This window comes from Orcinus orca, chromosome 11, assembly GCF_937001465.1.
Source record: "Orcinus orca chromosome 11, mOrcOrc1.1, whole genome shotgun sequence".
Taxonomy (NCBI): Eukaryota; Metazoa; Chordata; class Mammalia; order Artiodactyla; family Delphinidae; genus Orcinus; species Orcinus orca.
Genome location: NC_064569.1, coordinates 3,675,464 through 3,695,534, shown reverse-complemented (window position 1 = coordinate 3,695,534; position 20,071 = coordinate 3,675,464). Strand labels below are relative to the sequence as shown.

Genomic DNA, 20,071 nt, shown 5'->3' with positions numbered 1-20,071 from the left:
AAGCTGCACGTAAAGCCTAGAGCCCTAAACAGACCAGTTAGATCCATACACCTTAAACCCTAAAGCCTAATAATAATTAATACTAGCTAGTTAATAATATGAATACCTACGGTGTCGTGCCTCCTGGCTTCACCTAGATTTTCTTCTGGGATCTGACACTAAACACAGAAGGTGCCCCAGAGGCCAGAAAGTTAGGAGATGAAAAGGAGGGTGCCCCAACTTCCCTGACTCCACGTGGGCCCCTCGGAGAGCAGGGCAGGGCCTGTTTTCCCTGGGCCCTTCCTTCCCCCGAGCTGGGAGCTGGACTGAGCTGCGAGCTGGGCTGAGCTGAGAGCTGGGCTGGGCTGGGCTGGGCTGAGCTGAGCTGAGAGCTGGGCTGGGAGCTGGGCTGGGAGCTGGGCTGGGAGCTGGGCTGGGAACTGAGCTGGGAGCTGGACTGAGCTGGGAGCTGGGCTGGGCTGGGGGCTGGGCTGAGCTGAGCTGAGAGCTGGGCTGGGAGCTGGGCTGGGAGCTGGGCTGGGAGCTGGACTGGGAACTGAGCTGGGAGCTGGGCTGAGCTGGGAGCTGGGCTGGGCTGGGAATTGGGCTGGGCTGGGAGCTGGGCTGGGCTGGGAGCTGAGCTGGGAGCTGGGCTGAGCTGGGAGCTGGGCTGAGCTGGGAATTGGGCTGAGCTGGGAATTGGGCTGGGCTGGGAGCTGGGCTGGGCTGGGAGCTGGGCTGAGCTGGGAATTGGGCTGAGCTGGGAGCTGGGCTGGGCTGGGAGCTGGGCTGAGCTGGGAGCTGGGCTGGGCTGGGAGCTGGGCTGGGCTGGGAGCTGAGCTGGGAGCTGGGCTGAGCTGGGAGATGGGCTGAGCTGGGCTGAGCTGGGCTGGGCTGGGAGATGGGCTGAGCTGAGCTGAGCTGGGAGCTGGGCTGAGCTGGGCTGAGCTGGGAGCTGGGCTGAGCTGGGCTGGGAGCTGAGCTGGGAGCTGGGCTGAGCTGGGAGCTGGGCTGAGCTGGGAGCTGGGCTGGGCTGCGAGCTGGGCTGAGCTGGGAGCTGAGCTGGGAGCTGGGCTGAGCTGGGAGCTGGGCTGAGCTGGGCTGAGCTGGGCTGGGCTGGGAGATGGGCTGAGCTGGGCTGGGCTGGGAGATGGGCTGAGCTGGACTGAGCTGGGAGCTGGGCTGAGCTGGGCTGGGAGCTGAGCTGGGAGCTGGGCTGAGCTGGGAGCTGGGCTGGGCTGCGAGCTGGGCTGAGCTGGGAGCTGGGCTGGGAGCTGAGCTGGGCTGGGAGCTGGGCTGGGAGGTGGGCTGGGCTGGGAGCTGAGCTGGGAGCTGGGCTGAGCTGGGAGCTGGGCTGAGCTGGGAGCTGGGCTGAGCTGAGCTGGGCTGGGCTGGGCTGGGCTGGGAGCTGAGCTGGGAGCTGGGCTGGGCTGGGAGCTGAGCTGGGAGCTGAGCTGAGCTGGGCTGAGCTGGGAGCTGGGCTGGGCTGGGAGCTGAGCTGAGCTGGGCTGAGCTGGGCTGGGCTGGGAGCTGGGCTTGGCTGGGAGGTGGGCTGGGCTGCGAGCTGGGCTTTGTGGGCAGGGGGAAGCCGGGCCCAGACCCTGCCCCAGGAGGCAGGTTTGCTGAGGCCCCCGCACTGGGTCCGCCCGGAGGAGAGCTGGGCAGAGGGTCACCCGAGGCCCTGGGCCACGGGATCCATTACCGAAATGGAGCTGCTCCCAGCTCCGTGTGGCCTGCCATTCCCAGCCCACAACCCTGCCCGCCTGTCCTGTCCACAACCCCCCCTCCGCCACCCCCGCCTGCCCACAGCCGGGCCTGGCAGGTGCTTCCCTCCCCAGGCAAAGCTCCCACGCACGTGGCCTCTGCCCGCGGCTAGAAGGGATGGCGGGTAGGGTAAGCCAACAGCAGCCCAGTGAAGGGTCCCTCTGCGCCTCCTCCTGGTCCCCCAGCGACCCTCGGGGGCCCTGCCAGGAGGGGCTGGAGGGGACAGATGGCATCGCTGAGCCCGGGCCAGGTGCCACGAGCAGAGGAACAAAAATAATCCCTGACTTGGCTCCAGGGCTTGCCCTGGAGGCCTCCTGCTCTGCCCCACCCCACCTAAAAGCCCACCCAAGGCCACACAACACTCAGCTCCATCCTAGGGACCGCTGATGCCAGTTACTCAGGACTTTTCCAAAGAATTGGGAACTTACCCTGGCTTTTATCAAGACCTTTCTAATAATGAGAATAATAAGCTTCTCAAAAACACCTTCAGGGGCTTCCCTGGTGGCGCAGTGGTTGAGAGTCCGCCTGCCGATGCAGGGGACACGGGTTCGTGCCCCGGTCCGGGAAGATCCCACATGCTGCGGAGCGGCTGGGCCCGTGAGCCATGGCTGCTGAGCCTGCGCATCCGGAGCCTGTGCTCCCCAACGGGAGAGGCAAAAAAAAAAAAAACACCTTCAGGACAGGAAGGGAACTGTGATCCCCAGGTTATAAATGGAGAACCCAAGTCTCAAGGAGGACCAATATCCCACCCTGAGAGAGTGACCTCAGATCTAGTCCCCTGCCTGGTCCACTGTGGTGTCCTCAAGACTTGTCTCCTGCTCTCAAAGCCCACCCCTTTCGGTAGCCCTCCACGGCCATCGGTGATCACTCAGCCCCCCCAACTCCCCCTAACACCTGGAGCCCCCAACATGCCACTCAGAACGCGGCAACACCTGGTCCTGGAAAAGTGATGGCACCTGTGCCCACCTGTTTCCCCTGCTGGCTGTGAGCTACTTGAGGACGTGATTTTCTCCTACATCCATATCCCCCACCACTCCTGGCTCCAAGTTGGGGACTCAGCAGCACACGGCATCCTTAATTAAGGAGTCAATTCTTCCACTGATCCCCTTTCCTCGGTCAAGGACAAATCTACTACTCGTTTCCGTTTTATCACATCTCTGACTCGTTGGGCGTCAACACATGTTATAACCTCTCCATGGCCCTGCCCCCAGACTGGAAGTGATGGAGACTGGAAGGAGCTAGGGAAGTTTATGGGACTTGCCTGGCGTCATCCAGAAAGTTAGGGAGGGACAATGAGGACAGGGCCTGAGGCTCCCGCCCAGTTACAAGATCAAGAGCTCGGGCATCCAGGCTAAAGGTTCCAGCCACACAGGACCCTTGGGACGGGGTTCTCACGTCCTGCCCACAGAGGCCTCAGCTCTTAACGCTGAGGGTCCTCTCCTGGAGGCCTTTGGAAGAACCACCTTCTTCGTCCCAACAACCCCTATAACTGAGAAGCTGTAAGGAAAAGAAAACTTGGGGTTTCCTTCCAGGAACCCGTCCCAATCTTCCAGATACGTGAAGATGTGGGATATGGGATATGGTTGGGGGGGCGGGGCGTGGAGACTAAGTAATCTGGGAGGAAGGGAGTGGGTCCCCTTCTGCCTCAACCCCAGAACGGGGATCCTTCTTCAGGCTGCAGGACTCATCTATGAGGTCCGGTTATCAGGGCAGGTGGGGTCTAGTTTCTGAACCCCAGGTGCTTCGCCCAATCTGACTTAGTTGTTACAGAACCCACAGAGCACTGCACTGGACAGTGTGGATTTTCCTCATCCAACAGACTTCAGAGCTGGGACAAAAATGGCTCTCCCATCATTACGCTGGCTAGTCTCACCGGACCAGACTCTGGAGATTGGATCCAGCTCTACAAGGACCACAAAATACTGCACACACTGAAGCAGACAGAGACCTCTGGGGTGCCAGGGTGGGGAGGGCAGGGGCAGTCATCTCTGAGCCTTCGCTGGCCGGACCTCATTCCTTAGACAAGAACAGGAAGGGAGATCAGGAACAGTGGGCCCCAGCCTCCCTCCAGCCCCGTCCCCCTCTTCCCTCCAGCCTCTGAGTTCACGCACATTGTTTTCCGGCTGAGGCCAGGCCTCTGTACTTAATTCCCGACACCAGTCCAACCACAAACATCTATGGAGGGCGGAGGGAAATGGAAGAGGTCCGTAAAAGGGAACAAAAAAGTTCAGCTCTAAGAATAAGGTCTGAGGACTTCCCTGGCGATCCAGTGGTTGGGACTCCACGCTTCCGCTGCAGGGGACACATGTTCGATCCCTGGTCAGGAACTAAGATCCCATGTGCCACGCTGGGAGGGAGGGAGGGAGGGAGGGAGGGAGAGAGGGAGAGAGGGAGGGAGAGAGAAAGAGAGAGAGAGAGAGAGAGAGAGAGAGAGGGAGGGAGAGAAGGGTCTGAGGTCTAATGTCTCACATGGTGACTACAGTTGCTGAATGTTCTCCCACACACACACAAAAGAAAAACATGTGAGATGAGAGATGTGCTAATTAACTAGATGGAGGGGACCCTTTCAAAATGTATACGCACGTCAAATCACCAGACTCTTGAAGTATCTTATAGTTCTAGATGTCAGTTACGCCTCAGGAAAGCTGAAATTACCTACTATATGCCAGGCTCGGGGTATGAGGTCACTAGGACACGGTTCTGTACTCAACATACTTCAGTCTATGGGTCCAGGGGTCCCTGCAACGATGCAAGTACAGTCTACCCCTTATTATCCACAAAACCGTCACAGATTCCGTGTTTGCAAATTCGTTCACTCACTAGAATCCGTAACCCAAACTGACACTGGCGGTGCTTCCCGGTCACTCGGACGTGTCCCTGCGCTGAGCGGCCATCACCCGTGGTCCACCTGAGGTCAAGCCAGCCCACCCTGCCTTCCAGTTTCAGCTCAGACCCCAAACAAGCGTCCGTCCTTTTCCCGGTCTATTTAGTGCCATGCTTTTCCCATTTTTGTCTTTTTGTTGTTGATCTCACTGTTTAAAATGGCCCCCAAGTGCAGTGCTGGGGGGCTGCCTGGTGTCCCCAAGTGCAAGGAGGTCGTGATGTGCCTTATGGAGAAAATACACGCGTTAGATAAGCCTCGTCCAGGCGGGAGTGATGGTGCTGTTGTTCGTGAGCTCAATGTTTATGAATCAACAATCTATTTAAGTTAGGTGTCTCTGAACAGAAACACACATAAAGCAAGATTACGAATTAAATGGATGACAAAAATGTTGCGACCAGAGGCTCACAGGAACCTAACCCGTGTCTGCCCTCAGAACACTGGTTCAGTACCTGCTAATTCACGTTCTCGGTGACTTTATAGGAATCAGGAATGACAAGAATCCAGTGCACCAGGGAGAGTAACACGTTAAACCATTACAGGTAAACATCTTGGGGGGAGGGGGAGGATTTCAATAGACACTGAGCTCAAGACCCTGGGAAAATCACACCTGGTGGAGAAAGACATGCCCCAAGGCAGCCAAAAGGTGGAGACAACCCAAATGTCCTTCAACAGACTAAGGAATAAACAAAAGGTCATCTATCCATACAGTGAACTATTATTCAGCTTTAAAAAGGAATGGGGGAGGGCTTCCCTGGTGGCGCAGTGGTTGAGAGTCCGCCTGCCGATGCAGGGGACACGGGTTCGTGCCCCGGTGCGGGAAGATCCCACATGCCGCGGAGCGGCTGGGCCCGTGAGCCATGGCCGCTGAGCCTGCGTGTCCGGAGCCTGTGCTCCGCAACGGGAGAGGCCACAACAGTGAGAGGCCTGCGTACCGCAAAAAAAAAAAAGGAATGGGGGGGGAAAAAAAAGGGAGTTCCCTGGCGCTCCAGTGGTTAGGACTCCGCGCTTTCACGGGTTCAATCCCTGATCGGGGAACTGAGATCCCAAAAGCCATGTGGCACGGCCAAAAAGATACAAAAATTAAAAATTAAAATAAATAAAAATAAAAAGCAATGAAATTCTGACACATGCTACAACCTGAATGAACTTGGGGACATTATGCTAAGTGAAATGAGCCAGGCACATAAAGGATGAATATTCTATGAAACACCTGAAACAGGCAAATCCATAGAGACAGGAAGTAGACGACAGGTTATGCGGGGTGTGGCGTGAGGGGGAAGTTTGTAATGGGACAGAGATTCTGTTTGGGGTGATGAAGAAGTTCTGAAGACCGATGGTGATGGTAACACAACACTGTACTTAATGCTACTGAACTGTACACTTAACAACAGTTAAAATGGTACATTTTAGGGCTTCCCTGGTGGCGCAGTGGTTGAGAGTCCGCCTGCCGATGCAGGGGACACGGGTTTGTGCCCCGGTCCGGGAGGATCCCACATGCTGCGGGGCGGCTGGGCCCGTGAGCCATGGCCGCTGAGCCTGCGCGTCCGGAGCCTGTGCTCCGCAACGGGAGAGGCCACAGCAGTGAGAGGCCCACGTACCGCAAAAAACAAAAAAGGTACATTTTATGTTGTGCATGTTCTACCATAGTTTTTTAAAAAGGGCCACCAGGAGACAGAAGGGGAAAAGAAATGGATGGAGGTGGGAGAGGGGGTCACTCCAGGAGTCTGGAGCCCAGCATACAGGAGAGAAAGGAAGGTGGCCTACGTATAACCAGAAATGCAGAGAGAGAAGGCGGGCAAAGCCCCGGGATGGAAGGAAGGAGGGGAAGGTTAGAAACAACACACAGGTAGTGGATGGGCTGGGCAGGGCCCAGCAGCCAGCTGGAGAAAGCTGGCCCCCGTGTGACTCAGAAGGCCAGCCAGGGCTTGCTGGAGGCCAAATAACGAAACCACCCAGAACCTGAGGCCATGAGGCCCAAACACCCCACCGTCCTTCGCGCCGGGCAACGCCCCTTCCTCTCCGAAGGCACACAGCTCTGGGAAAGCTGGGTGTCAGGCTGTCTGGTCTATCCTGAAGAAGTTCAGGGTCACAGGACCTGGGTTTTGTTGTTTGTTTGTTTAAATATTTATTTATTTGGCTGCGTCGGGTCTTCGTTGCAGCACGTGGGCTCAGTAGTTGCGGCACGCGGGATCTTTAGTTGCGGCATTCGGGATCTACTTCCCTGACCAGGGATCGAACCCAGGCCCCCTGCACTGGGAGCGTGGAGTCTTAACCACTGGACCGCCAGGGAAGTCCCAGGACCTGGGTTAACGTCTGCCTCTGAGCCGCTACGCATTCACCTCCCGAAGCTCCTGTTTCCTCATACCTCAAACTGGGAGCAGACACCCTTTGCGGAGCGATGATGGAGGACCAGCATGATGAAACAGGCAAAGCTCTGGAGGGCAGCAGCGCGTCCCTCCCTCCCCTTTCAGTGGGGACGTTGATCATACCTCTCGACAGGACAGGATGGGGAGGGGGTGAAAGCGAAGAAGGCAAAAGGAGGGGACCCACAGTCCTTCCCAGTGTGAGCGCCTGTGGGAACCAAAGCCACAGGGAGCCGGGGCAGCCGGGAGGGTGGCGCTGTGCAGCCCGGCGCCAGAGGCCTGGCTGGGCCTCACACCGGCCGGGGCATTCCACTCTCTGGGGCTGTGTCCTTGAAGATACTTGCGGGATGATGGAGGGATGACAGAGGGGTGATGGAGGGATGAGGGAGCGGGACAAGGACAGTGTGAAGCATCCTCCCCTGGACAGTGGGGAGGTGAACAGCAGGAAGAGTGAGGGGCACAGAAAGGAGGAAATCGGTGAAGAGGGAAGCAGGCCAGAGGGACAGGTCAACAGGGAGGGGCAGAGCGCGCCTCAGAGAAGTAGGGGGAGATTAGATTCCTGAGCAGATACAGGCCCCCAGCCCATCCCTCAGACACCCACCCCAGAGGGGCGGCAGGGGTTAATGAGGGCGGGGCTCCAGCGCGGTGGGGCTCCAGCGCCCCACCCCCCTCAGCTCTGTGAACGGCCAGCCATCCTCCTACTCCCAGCCCAGCGGCCAGGGCTGTGGGTGTCTGTGGGCCTAGCCCTAAGGCATCCAGGAAGTGCCTGTCCAAGGCCCTCCACCTCCGCCCCACCCACTGGGGCCACAGAAGCCCCTCTGATCTCACAAGGAGAAGAAATCAGGTCCCACGTTCAGCCTTGCCATGATTCGTGGGGACACTTTCCCTCTCTGGACCTCGGTGTCCCCACTTACAAAGAGAAAAGGCGGGGAAAGGGGAAGCTCATTCACGATGAAAAAGAAATGAGCTCTCAAGTCAGGGGAAAACTTGGAGGAAACTTAGAGGCATATCCCTAAGTGAAGCCCATCTGAAGCCGCACGCGGAAAGGCTGCAGACTGTACGACAAAGACCACACAGCATTCGGAGAAGGTGACGCCATGGGGACAACAGAAGATCAGTGGAGGCATGAGCAGGTGGGACGCAGGAGTCCCAGGGCAGTGAAGCCACTCCTTCTGGGGCTGAAATGCCACCATGACATGTGACGAGACATGTGTCCAAACCCACAGAACACACCACTCACACAGCGGACCCTAATATAAACTGTGGACTTTAGTTAATAACATATCAATCCTGGCCCAGCAAGGTAACAAATATGCCACACAGGGCAAGGTGTTCCTAAGCAGAAAGCGGGGAGGAGGGAGGGTATTCTGTGTAATTTCTGCTCAACTTTTATGTAAACCCAAAACCGCTCAAAGTAATAATAACAACAAACTGACTTAAAGAAAAGGTGGAAAAGACTGTACATATGTATAACTGAATCACTTCGCTGTACAGCAGAAAGTAACACAACATTGTAAATCAACTCTACTCCAATAAAATACATTTAAAAAATAATAATAAAGTAGGCAGTTCCCTGGCAGTCCAGTGGTTAGGACTTGGCACTCTCACTGCCAAGGGCCCAGGTTCAATCCCTAGTCGGGGAACTAAGACCCCACAAGCCGCACAGGGCGGCCAAAAATAAATAAATAAAGATAAATATGCATTTGGGGAAGCTGGAAGAAAAAAAAAAAGATGGGAGGAGTAAGCCTTGCATTTATTTCTCCTCTGGGCCCTTCCCAGGATTCTAAAATAAAACAGAAGTCACAAAAGTACTGGAGGCCAAGGGACCGCACCAACCCGCTGGGCTCCCTCTGGGCAGGCCTGTCCTGTGGAATCCAGATCTCACAAGACATCAAGGACCTGGAGCCTTGGAAACTCCTCACAAGGCGAATCCCCAGGCACGGCCTGAGCAAGCTGGGCCTCCCCTACACCGCTGCACCCGCAGAGGGCAGGACCGTGCCCACGTGCCAGGACTGGGGCTGTGCCCGCACCAGTGCCCCTGCAGCTCAGCACCCCCCCCCGCCCCCGCCAGGGAGGAGCCCTCCGGGGCCCAGGGCATCAGGGAGCCACGGCGGGGCGAAGGCTCAGGGGGAGCCCCAGGGAGCAGCACGCAAGCCCCATCCTCAGCTCTGCCCGCTCTCTAATCACCTCTGGGAAAGGCCTGTCCAGGAGAGAAAAGACCCCTGCATCTGGCAGCACCACGGCCCCCAGGACACAGGCGAGGGCCAGGCTGGACGGAGGTTAACAGAGAGGCAGCACCCACCCCACCCTGGGTCATTTTCATAGGAATGTCCTTCTGTCTCAGAGCCACCCTGCCTGCACCGGGGTAGAAGTTCCAATGGCGCAGGGCCCTCAGACCCCAGGCTGAGGTCACACCAGCGAAGACCCACCCTGACCCAGAAACCCACCCCACTGACTCCGCTCTGCACCAGCCACACCCCCGCCCAGCCCTTACTCCGGCCACCTGGCCAAGTCCCCGCCTCCAATTCCAGAATGCACGCTAGCCCAGTTTGGAAACAAGGCCACGGAAGCGGCTGATACCCAGGCTGTGCACAAGCGTTCCCTGTTCTGATGGGCCTGGCCAGCCTGGCCAGCGAGACACCACCGCGGCCTCCTGCTCTGAAGCAGCTGCTGCGCCCGGAAGACCCGGTCCCTTCATCTTTCCCGTAGGTCTTTCTCTAAGGAACCCCCATGTCCCACCTCAACCCGGTCCCACCTTTGCCCTGAAGAAAGGCCAAGGCTTAGGACACCAAACTCTTAGCCCACACCTAGCATCTTCTTTTGGAGATTTTCTCCTTAAGTGAACTTCCCCCAAATTTGTAAATCACACGTCTGACAGGGGACTTGTATCCAGAATATTAAAGAACTCTCATAACAGAACAATCGAACGAAAAAAACAGGCAAAGGATTTGGACATACCTCTCACCAAAGAAGTTGTATGAATGGCAAATAAGCACCCGAAAGGACGTTCCACGTGGTGGCCATCAAGGAAATGCAAATTAAAACCTCAAGGAGATTCTACTCCACACCTCCGTGGATGGCACAAACAGGACAGAAAGGAACCTGACAGCACCAGCGCTGCTGAAGACACCGAGTGATGGAGCCCTGACGCTCTGCCGGGAGGAGGGCCGAACGGTGCGCGTGGCAGAACGGCTCGGCGGTTCCTTAAAGCTTAAAACATACACGCATCGCGTGACCCAGCAATCCCACTCCTAGGTATTTATCCAAGAGAAATGGAGACCTGTGTTGGCACAAAAACCTGCACACCAGTGACGACAGCAGCTTTACAAAATCATCAAAGTCTGGAAACCAGGCCAAAGTCCTTCAACCAGCAAATGGCCAAGCACAGTTTGGGACGCCATATAACGGGGTCCTTTATTTTGTATTTTTTGTTTTTGGGCCACATCACATGGCATGCAGGATCTCAGTTCCCCGACCAGGAATTGAACCTGTGCCCCATGAAGTGGAAGCTCGGAGTCCTAACCACCGGACCGCCATAAAATTCCCTATGACGGGGTCCTTGTGACTCAGCAATGAAAGGGAACTAACTTCTGACCCACACACCACCTGGTCGAAGGGGGCATCCAGCTGAGTGAAGTCAGCAGAGCCCAAAGCTACATGCTGTATGATTCCACCTGACATTCTAGAAGAGGCAAGACCACAGCAGTGAGAACAGATCGGGGAGGGCAGAGTGGGCATGGGGCAAAGGGGCTGCAGCGTTGAGGAGCCGTCTGGGGAGACGGTCGGTTGTGGACCCTGACCGCGGTGGCGACTGCCCAACTCCGTGCATATGTCAAAGCTCATAGGACTACACATCACAAGGAGTAAACTTGGCTGCATGTAAATTAAAAACGAAACTTTTAACAAGTCCTCCTTATTCTACCCAGAGTACCCGGAAAAGGGACCGTGTTCATAAAGTCCCTCCTCTAGTCATTTCATGCCCACAGCCCTGAAATCACTACTTTTTCTGTCTTCTCACAGATATTTCTCCTGCCCTCTTCCTTCCTCCCTCTCTCCTTCTCTCTGTCCCTCTTACACATGTACACACTCAGCTGTCAAAAACCTACCCATCCTTCAAAGCCAGCGCAAGTGGCTCCTCTTCCACGAAGCCTTCCCTGACTGCTCCCAGCCCCTTCAGGATGAATCCTCTTTACCAGGCATCCCCTCTGCACTTGCCTGTGCTGCTGCTTCTTTCCTTCCTTCTTTCTTTCTTTCTTTCTTGGCCGCACCATGTAGCACGCAGGATCTTAGTTCCCCAACCAGGGATGGATCCCGTGCCCCCCGCAGTGGAAGTGCGGAGCCCTAACCCCTGGACCGCCAGGGAAGTCCCTTGTCTGTGCTTCTCATTGGCCCTTCAAGCACCCCGCAGGCTCTCAGCATTCGTTACTCAGTCCGTCTCCCCTGCTGGATCGCACGCTCCTTGAGCACCTGCCACGTGCCCCCTGCTGCACCTGGCACAGGCCGGGCACACCGTGGGTGCTCTGTGACCACTGAGGGCAGGTGCAAGCGGAGGAGGCTGATGCCAAGGAGAGCTGGCGCTGCTGCGGCTGGCGGAGCTCCGCGGGGGGTGTCGGAAGCACTCAAACCTCCAAGTCGACACGAGGTCACGCGATTTTCCAGGACGCTTTTCTTCCTCCTTGCCACGAAGCACAGCTCCGAGCCCCGAGGAGACAGAGGCTCAGGACACACCTGTTGAGGGACAGGACGCTGTGCCATCATCGGGGGCTGGCATTTCTCTCCCAGGAGGTGGCCCCCTGTGCAGCAACAACTGACCAGCCCATCTGATCTGAATCCATTTCACTCTGTAGAACTACGGGCACCGGCAGGGAAGCCCAGGGACCACGGGGTCCCTCTATGGCTGGGCTTTCCCAAGCACAGCACTGCCTCTCCAGGGGTTAAGGACCAGTTATAGGTCATTTACCTGATAAACACTTATACAGTGTTTAATATGTGCCCGGCAAAGAAACCAAGCACCTTACAGATATTGCCTAATTTAACCTTCACATCAACCGTATGGGGGTGGCACTGTTATTAGTATTGCCCCCATTAATAAGCGGGGAAAATAAGGGACTTCCCTGGCGGTCCAGTGGTTAGGACTCCACGCTTCCACTGCAGGGGGCACGGGTTGGATCTCTGGTCGGGAACTAAGATCCCACAAACCACGTGGCTCGGCCAAAAAAAAAAAAAAAGTGGGGGGGGGAATAAGACACACTGCAGCCTGGAAACTTGCCCAGGGCCACATAGCTGAAGAGCAGCAGGTAGGGGCTTCAAACCCAGGCAGGCAGGCTGGCTGTGAAGCTATACTGCCCAAACACTGGCCACGGCTAGTGGGCACTTGAAGCGTGGCCGGTGCAACAGAGACGTGCCGTTGAGTATAAAACACGGGCTGGATCCCAACCCTTTTTACGAAAAACAATGTCAATTATCTCATTAATATTGTTTTACTATTGATTACACGTCAAGCGATAATATTTTAGACACTGTAGTTTAATAGAAAATATTATTAAAATTCATTTCACTAGGGAAGGGTGGGGGAAGGGACAGTTAGGGAGTTTGGGATTGACACGTACACACAGCTATATTTAAAATGGATAACCAACAAGGACCTACTGTATAGCACAGGGAACTCTGCTCACTATTATGTTAACAACCTAATGGGAAAATGTATAACTGAATCACTGTGCTGTACACCTGAAACTATCACAACATTGTTAATCAACTCTACTCCAATGCAAAATAAAAAGTTAACAAAAAAATTCATTTGACTAGCTTCTTTGCGCCTCTTAAATGCGGTTCCCAGCTCACATACAATTTCACATTCCCAGCGGACAGCACCGGCTCCGGAGTCTGTGCTCGCAGCCGCTACCCGACGCCGGGGCATCTTCCCCTGACCCTGACGCCCGTCCACTCAGCTTGCACAAGGGTGACGCGGGCCAGGCAACGCCGCCCACACCTCCCCGTGCTGCATCCTCCACCCGCTGGGACACTGCTCCTTCCCCCACATCTCTCAACCTCGCCTCCGGCAGGATGGATCTCCCCGAGGGCCAAAGTGGGAAAACACCTCCCTCCTCGCCTAGTGGGGTCCCCACCTGCCACATGTGGAGAAACTGAGGCCAGGGCCATAAGGGGGAGGCAGAGGCCCCAGAGGTCATCTGATCCCACCTCCCATCCAGCGCAGAGATGTCCGGCGAAGCATCCCTAACCAGTTCTGCACAGAAACAGAAATTCTGTGTAGCTCCACCTGGTCCTGCCTCCTGAGATCACGGATGGATCTGCTGGTCCTGCACGGAGGGCTGCCTCCTGGGAGAGAAATGCCAACACCCACCCCCGCTCCAAACTCGGCTGAGATGCTCGAAGCTCAGTGCTTCCTAGGTCCGGTGTGTCCAACCTCCAAAACCAGAGGAGGCTCCCAGTGTGGCCGGAGCACTGCACTGGACTCAAGCCTTTCTGACGCAGGCTCCGCACACCACAGGGCCCAAAGGGAAGCGCATGATGGACCCGGGTACAAACTTAAACCCCGCATTAATCTCTGTGTAGCTTCTTCCTCCTCTGTAAAGGAGAGGTTCAAAAAATAATAACAAACCCCATCTCGCAGGGCTGCTGTGAAGATTAAAAGAGAGATGTCGAGAGAGATGTTTAGAATAACACCTGGCATCCAGTAGGCACTTAATAAATGCTCATTTCCCTTCCCCTTCCTTCATCAACCAAAAACCCCAAGTTTTTTTTTCCCCCACAAGAATGGACAGTAAGTTCCTATTCTATATAATTGATATTCTGAACTTAAATGCAGGATTTTACACATAAACTTTTTAGGTTTCATCTTGAGATATGAAGACATGTTTAATATCGCTAGATGTCAAGTTATTTTGAATGGCTAAAAATTGAAAACAATTTTTTTTAAAGTCCAGTACAGCACAGTTAAATAAGGTATTGTCATATGACAATATGACATATGACATATTGTCATATGACAATACTTGTAATATTATTCAGATCCTTAAAATTATGGTTTTCAATAATTTATATACTCACTCTATAGTATAGAGTAGTTAAAAAAACAGAATAGAGTATAATTGCAATTATGTTAAAATATATAGACTTGCATGAACACAAGTTTGGAGGGACATATACCAAAATATTAACGGTACTCATCCCTGAGTTGTGGCACTATGTACCATTTTATTTTCTCCTTTATACATTTCTTTATTTTCCTGGTGTTCTATAATGAGCATGTATTAATCTTAACTGAAAATTTATTTTAATTTCAGGGTTCTGCTTAATCTCAGCATTTTAGTCAATTGAAAGGATTTTGAATCCTGGTTCTGTCATCCAATAGGTTTGTTATCCTGAACACGCACAGAACTGATAGAGGACAAAGCCAGAAAAGATGTGACATACATCACTAGAGACCTCGCCCCAGGGTGACGTGAGCTCAGTACCCAGGGTGGTCTTTCAACCGGTCACAAATCCATCTTAATGGCGGCCATCGGCCAGAACACACTCAATTCTCCTGAACCCAAATTAGGTTATTTTCCCACGACTTGGTAGAGTGAACCCATGTTGGCCACTAGTTACCTCAACTTCATTTCTGATGTCCCCACAGACTGTATGTTCAAATATCTGACCTGGAATTTGGCCAGGGATGGATAAGAAGCTTACCAGCCGGCCATTTCAGGACCCCGGTCTTGCCCCCTTGAAGAGATGAACCAGGACAGCATTTGCTATCCTGCCGTCCTCACCTCCTCCCAGATCCCAGAAGCTTCTCTCAGGTCCCCAAAACGCGATCTGTGAGAATCTGGCCACCTGAGCTCAGGAAACGCAACTCAAGTGTGGTCCAACGCACTCGTCCAAGGTTGGCCTTCGCCCCTCTCACAGGTCTGCTCTACTCTGACAAAGATGAGGGCGTGGTAAGGGCACTTCACCTGGGAGAGCATTCCGCCACCTGCCCCCCAGCCTGTCCCCGTTGTCCTCCTGTTCTGACTGTAGCTCAGAAAAATCCCTTTCTGTTGTCCAGCTGACCCAGGCCGGCTGCTTCCCCACCTGGAGCTCTGCCCACGGCCCAGTCAACTATTACTCAACGCTCAACGCCAAGATGGCCATCAGCCAGGGAGGAACACGAGCGGTCTTTTATCCTGGGGGGTTCACGGGACAATGCACGCAAACATCTCGGGGGCTTGAGGGAACGCAGCGCAGCTCTGGCAGGGGTGGGCCAGGCCAGCAGACACTAGACACCTCGGCTGAGAAGGCAAAGCAGAGGGTTCAGCCAGAGCATGGGCTTCAGCAGCTCAGGCTTCTCTGAGTCAACAGGGCCCCTGCAGAGGAGAGGCCCACCCTGTGTCACCGGCCCCTCCCCAGTGCCCTTCGCACTGCCCCCAACACCCTGCCTTTCCTTCAGGCCGGATATGCATCCCCTCCCCCACGAGGGTCACCCAGCCTCCGCACAGCTCCCATTTCCTGCCCCTGGTGACTCCTCTGAAGTCTATTGTTCGAGTGAAGTTTGGGTCAAAGGAAGCCGAGTCCCCACCCATGGGGGCCCGCCCACCCTCGCAGTCCGCACTGCAGGGAGCCGGGCCCATCCTCCTGATGTACTGAAGGCCGGAGGTGGTTGGGCAAGGCCCTTGGGGGCTGGGATTCTGGTGGAAATGCTCCCAAAGGGCCAGTCGCTACAGCTGAGGGCTCCCAGCCCATATCCCTAATATCTACATGGAAAAACCAAAAGCATGCGAAGAACTGTCACTTCAGAAGCCGTCAAGGCAAAGCTGGAATGAGAGCCTAGGAGCTGGAGACTATGCCTGGCTACACAGCCCTGACCCACCTCCACCTGGGCCCCTGAACTGGCCACACCCTAGGGGGAAGGGGGGGCCCCCCCAGACAGCAGCTGTTCAGCTACAGTTTCAGAGCCTTAAAGAGAGCTGTGGTCCCAACTCCTGCCAGCAAAGGGTCACAGGGGGCAAAGGAAGGCAGGAGGCACAGTGCGCCAGCCTCCACGCCTGTTAGACGAAGGTGGCCAGGAGTCTGGGCATTGGGACCCACAGAGCAGGAGACGGCGCAGGAGACAGAGTGGACCAGAACGGACCAGGGTGGACTCCAGTCCCAGCTGTGTGACCTTAAGCAAGCTACTGTCCCACTAGGGCTTCAGTTTCCCATCTTTATTTTTATTATTTTTAAAATTTTTATTGAAATATTGTTGACTTACAACATTGTATTAGTTTCAGGTGTACAGCAAAGTGATTCAGTTATTTTGTGTGTGTATGTATATATATTCTTTTTTAGATTCTTTTCCATTATAGGTTACTCCAAGATACTGAATATAGTTCCCTGTGCTATACAGTAGGTCCTGTTGTTTATCTATTTTATATAGAGCGTGTATATCTGCTAATCCCAAACTCCTAATTTATCCCTCCCCCACCCCCTTCCCCTTTGGTAAGCGTAAGTTTGTTTTCTATGTCTGTGAGTCTATTCCTGTTTTGTAAATAAGTTCTTTTGTACCATTTTTTAGATTCCACATATAAGTGATATCATATGGTACTCTGTCTGACTTACTTCACTTAGCATGATAATCTCTAGGTCCATCCATGTTGCTGCAACTGGCATTATTTCATTCTTTTTCATGGCTGAGTAGTATTCCACTGTATATATGTACCACATCTTCTTTTTTTGTGGTACACGGGCCTCTCACTGTTGTGGCCTCTCCCGTTGCGGAGCACAGGCTCCGGACGCGCAGGCTCAGCGGCCATGGCTCATGGGCCCAGCCGCTCTGCGGCATGTGGGATCTTCCCGGACCGGGGCACGAACCCGTGTCCCCTGCATCGGCAGGGGGACTCTCAACCACGGCGCCACCAGGGAAGCCCCCCACATCTTCTTTATACATTCATCTGTCAATGGACATTTAAGTTGCTTCCATGTCTTGGCTATTGTAAATAGTGCTGCTATGAACACTGGGGTACATGTATCATTTCGAATTACAGTTTTCTCTGGATATATGCCAGGAATGGGATTGCTGGACCATATATTTTTAGTTTTTTAAGGAAGCTCCATGCTGTTCTCTGTAGTGGCTGCTCCTCACCTCTAAAATGAGCGAGTGGGCTTCCCTGGTGGCACAGTGGTTGGGAGTCCACCTGCCGATGCAGGGGACACGGGTTCGTGCCCCGGTCCGGGAGGATCCCACATGCCGCGGAGCGGCTGGGCCCGTAAGCCATGGCCGCTGAGCCTGCGCGTCCGGAGCCTGTGCTCCACAATGGGAGAGGCCACAGCAGTGAGAGGCCCGCGTACCGCAAAAAAATAATAAATAAATAAAAATAAAATGAGCGAGTTAGGTGCTGACATTAGAGTTCACTAATGTTCAGCGAGTTCACCCTGGGGTCAAGGCAAAACGGTAATTAGAACATAGGAGTTGGAGACCCTGTGCTCTGCGGTGACAAAGCCAGGCTCCCACCTCCACCTGGGCCACTAGCGACCCTGGTTCCTAAGTCTGAGGGAAGAAGCCTGTAGGGCCTGGCGTACAGCAAACGCTCAAGCCATTTGGCTAAATAAACATGAATGGCAGGGCAGGGTTTAGCAAAGGGTGTTCAGAGAAGTTCCCAGGAAAAAAGGGGTTCTAGGCTGAAACAGGCTTAGGAAACACTGGCTGCTGCGCCTCTGGCTGTGCCAGGCACGGTGCGAGGTGCTCTGCAAACACTGAATTTTCACCACCAACTTTTCCGATAGATACTAATGAACTCCTCCCATATTACTCATCAGGAAACCAAGCCTGAAGCCTTAAAGGTAGCGAGTAACTGTCAGGATTTATACCCTGGTACGTGTGACCCCAAACCTGAACCCGCTCTACTCCATCTTTAGACCAGACGCCCTCGAAGCCCCACCCACACCTGGCCTGAGCCGGTGAGCGGGGAGGTGGCCCCCAGCAGCACACCTGTGTCCTCAGGGTGCGTGGAGGAGGGGCGGCGAGTCCCCACCCCCTGGCAGTGTCTGGTCCCTGCCTTTCAAGAAGCCATAAACATTATGCCCACAGCATGTGGCTGTGAGAATGAAGAAAGAACTCGATAAGGGGTCGGCCTGCGTTCACCCCGCCCATCCCCACCGCGCTGTCAATCTTACACTGCGGCCAATCTCCTGGGCATTGTGGCTCTCGCCCTACCCAGCTCCCTCCTCTAAAATGTTTCACATGGTGAAACCCCAATGGAGAGAAAACAGAAAGCAAAGCAGAAAGGAAGAGATGGGGAAACAGAGATACCCCACAAGATTCTCCTCACAGGTCAACCGGCAAATCAGAGGCAGCCTTCCCTCCCAGGCTGGCACGAAAGCATCTCTGCAATGCTCAGGACAGTGCCTCCTGGTCTAGCAAGTCTTCAAGGAGGGGGATTCTTCCTTTTGACTGCCCCGGCAGCTCTAAGGAGAGCTGGACCAGGAGAAAGTAGTTCGATTCCTCCTTGTTCTTGGGGCCAAATTTAAAAGCACTGTCTAGACAAATACTGTGTGATATCACTTACGTGTGGAACTTAAACAACAGACTAGTGAATATAACAAAAAAGAAAAGGACTCACAGATATAGATATGAGCAAACTGGTGGTTGCCAGTGGGGAGGGGGCGGGGCAATTTAGGGGCGGGGGAGGGGAGGTACAAACTATTGAGTGTACCACAGGCTACAAGGATGTGTTGTACAACACAGGGAGGATAGCCCATATTTTGTTGTAACTGGAAATGGAAAGTTACCTCTAAAAACTGCATAACATTTTTTAAAAGTTAAAAATAAGTAAAGTAAAGCCCTGTTTACACAAATCTCAAGATTCGAAATGGTCTCTTTCTGGGGGGGTCCAACCCCACAAACATCCCCAAATCTCACTACCGTCACGAAAGGCAAGAATCTCAACTTCCCTTAACTTTCTGCCCAGGCAGAACAAAACCGACCTCCCTAGAAAGACAGCTGCCTGGAAGAGGCAGGTGTGGACAGCTTCCTTCCAGCTCCGCGGGTCCAGGGCGAGTGGAGCCTGGGGGCCACACACTCCCACAGCCAACTACTCCCGTACACACACCACCAACGACACTGTCTCCTGCCCCCGCTTCGGCAGGGAGCAAGGACAGTCTCGCCCAGGAACAGCATCCTCGCGGGGAAAACGCACGCTGAGAGACGTGGCATCTCGCAAGTGCTCAGAAACACTCAGCTCTCAGACAAACAGCACTCTTCTCGAGTGGAAACGCGCTCCCGCTCAACACAAACAAATCCGCCTCCTGGAAGCCAGGTGAGTCATCTGTGAGCCGGTGTCACCCTCACATATACTCGAAGCTAAGGAGGCAGGACAGCCAGACGCCACATGAACTCATCACTTACCCTCCGGGTCTGGCCCGAACCCCCTGACACACGAGTACACGGAGGCGCGAGTCCCGGGTCGGCCCACCCGCCGGGGAAATATCCGCTTCGGGGTCCGGGAGCTCTGCTCCCCAGACTCTCTGGTCCCCAGCGTAGAACGCACCAGGCTCCTCAAGCGCTGGGGAGCGGGGACCTTTTGCCGAGGTCCCCTCCGCTGTCGCAAAGCCTCGGCACTGCAAACCGCCAAGGCACCCACCTCCAGGGCTCTCCTTCCGAGCCCGAGAGGCGCCCAGCAGAAAAGAGGCGCGGGTGCCGGGTCTCTCCTGCCGCCGGCGTCCTCGGCTCCGCCTCCGGTCCTTTCGGCTCCGCGCGCTCCCCTTCCCCGCCCCCCGGCCCTCTCGCCCACCACGGCCCTGCGGTCGGCGCGCCTCCACGTGCCCGACTCGCCACCTAGTCCGGTCCCGGGTGAGAGCTCCTCCCGCGCCGCCGCCTTACCGGTCCCAGGGTGCGGGGAGGTGGGCGGGCGCGCGGGGCCAGTCCCGCGGAGTCCGCCCCGGCGCCGCTCTTCCAGCCGCGGCTCCGCTGAGGTCCCGGGAGGCCGGCGAGGGCGCTGCAGGGACAACGGGGGGTCAGCGACCGGAGACCCGGGCTCCGGAACCGGGGCCGATCGGCTGGGCGGGGAGGAAGGCGGGTCGCGGGACGGAGCCGACCCCGCGCCGCCCCGAGCCCAGGTCG

General features: G+C 55.1%; 1 protein-coding gene across 1 annotated transcript in view; it reads right to left on the bottom strand.

Annotated features, from left to right (window-relative positions):
• The window catches only part of TEAD4 (TEA domain transcription factor 4), a 68,184-nt gene that overhangs the window by 47,709 nt on the left and 404 nt on the right, over positions 1–20,071 (bottom strand). Inside the window, exon 2 of the mRNA XM_049694775.1 lies at positions 19,832–19,946. The gene's annotated coding sequence lies outside the window, so the exon portion shown is untranslated. The remainder of the gene's footprint in view (positions 1–19,831; positions 19,947–20,071) is intronic.